The sequence below is a fragment of the Halyomorpha halys genome, unplaced genomic scaffold, assembly GCF_000696795.3.
Source record: "Halyomorpha halys isolate HHAL.00 unplaced genomic scaffold, Hhal_1.1 Scaffold166.1, whole genome shotgun sequence".
Lineage (NCBI taxonomy): Eukaryota > Metazoa > Arthropoda > Insecta > Hemiptera > Pentatomidae > Halyomorpha > Halyomorpha halys.
In genome coordinates, this window is record NW_027110388.1 from 484,680 (window position 1) to 486,532 (window position 1,853).

The window sequence follows — 1,853 nt, forward strand, 5'->3', positions numbered from 1 at the left end:
ATACTTTCAAATGAATCGAGAAAAGAAAACAAGGTGCCTAACAAGTGACCCTTAGTACTGAACTCTTCACTCGATTTCATAATAGACTGAAATAAATAACGAGGGTTAATCGCGGAATCTTATTTGGCTTTACATATTATTTATACATATAATTTTACAATTTATTCATAATATACATAGTTCAATAATTATTTTAAATAATATTAATTGTTCAATATTATGGTATTAATCAGCAAATCTCTATCTCAACTCAAATACCCAAATAGCCCTTTTCTACGTCGAGTTTTAATATTATTCTTTGAGTAATGATTGGCCGTTGTACAATTTCTCTATTTCAATTTAATTTATTGAATTAATTTAATTAGTACAATTTTAATAACTCACATTATTCTTTATTTTGAAGACAAATGGATTAACAATTATTTTTTTCTTATAGGGGCTCTTTCTTTGCTGGGCGTTGTGCCCAGTCGTAGTGATTGCAGGTGTTGTTAACACGACACCAAGTAATTTAGAGGCTAGAAAAAAGACCAGTAAAAACTGTACATCATCCGATAAAAAAAACAAACGTTTGGTCGATGCACATACTGCAAGCCTTCTTCAAGCAGGAGTACTTCTGGCAGACTACCCGTTATTGGAGTATGGAGATTCGATTTTTCCGTCTTATGGCCAATACAACAATTCTGGAACAAACTTCCCGCAGAATGAAGCGTCAGATCTTCAACAAGGTGAGATTGAAATGAGTTGTCCTAAATATTTCGTATGAAATATGCTAATGATCTTTTTTTTTATGATTAATTTATTTTATGTTACCCATTGTTATTTTATTTATTTTATTTTACTAACTTAAAATGCGTTATTAATTGTACTAAAATGTGGCAGGATGTAATATTTGGTCGTGAAACCAATTCTGAATATACTTATAATTATATTTAATAAACTATAAGCAATGAGAAAAACAGAAGGAAAAAACTGTACATGGAGATAAGAAAGCAATGTTTAATGGTTAAACCCTTCTAGTCCAAAAAAGGTATTTCTAGAAAATAAATTAGTTTCAGCGATAGTTCACTCCTATAACCTACCTTTTTTAAGAGCAATTGATCTACTTGCGCTTAAAGATTATATTAGTGGTTTATCACAAGTCATTTGGATCGCAGTGTTTCTTAAAAATGTTTACATGAGGAAGTTATTTGCACCGAACTACTCTGTAATTCGAGATAAGATAAGGTTCACTTAACTCTAACACTTAACACAGTATATTCTAACTTCAAAAAAATCATTAACACGATTTAATACTTCAAAAAATAATTTAAAAAATGAACGATAACGTGGTATAAAGTTGACCGTGGATTGATAAAAGGAAAAGGTGGTCGAAGATGAAGAACACTAATTTGTGGTACTTATTTCATTTCACCAACATTTTGCACTCGACATTGCCCTGAAGAAGGCATAAAATTTTTTAGGGAGTGATCTTCAATCACTCTTCACCCGCTCAACCGACCCCTTTCCTCATAAAAGAATCAATGCTTTATTTTAAAGACATTCCGTGTTAGCCAACATTTCGTGGAATAAATATACATGATTTTTCCGACTGAAAATTATTTCGAGATGTCGCTGGAATCAACAATTATTTTTTATTATTACCTTCCTCATCATCGAAGGTAAAGAAGCATTGTATTCAAGAGGAAAATTGTAATAAAATAGGGTCACAATATAGAATGTTCACTCGTATTATGAGATATCATAATAAACAAATTTTTGTCTTTGATAAATTTTTTATTCGGGCATGAGTTCGAACTGTTAATTCGATTTTGGAAAATTTTTAAAGATATTGCCGGCTAGTATCAAGTTATTTT

At 30.6% G+C, this 1,853-nt stretch overlaps 1 long non-coding RNA gene across 1 annotated transcript in view; it reads left to right on the forward strand.

The window, feature by feature from the left end:
- The first annotated feature begins 448 nt into the window (after positions 1–448).
- The window catches only part of LOC106678896 (uncharacterized), a 26,721-nt gene continuing 25,316 nt past the window's right edge, over positions 449–1,853 (forward strand). Inside the window, exon 1 of the long non-coding RNA XR_001342855.1 lies at positions 449–725. This is a non-coding gene — a long non-coding RNA (uncharacterized lncRNA). The remainder of the gene's footprint in view (positions 726–1,853) is intronic.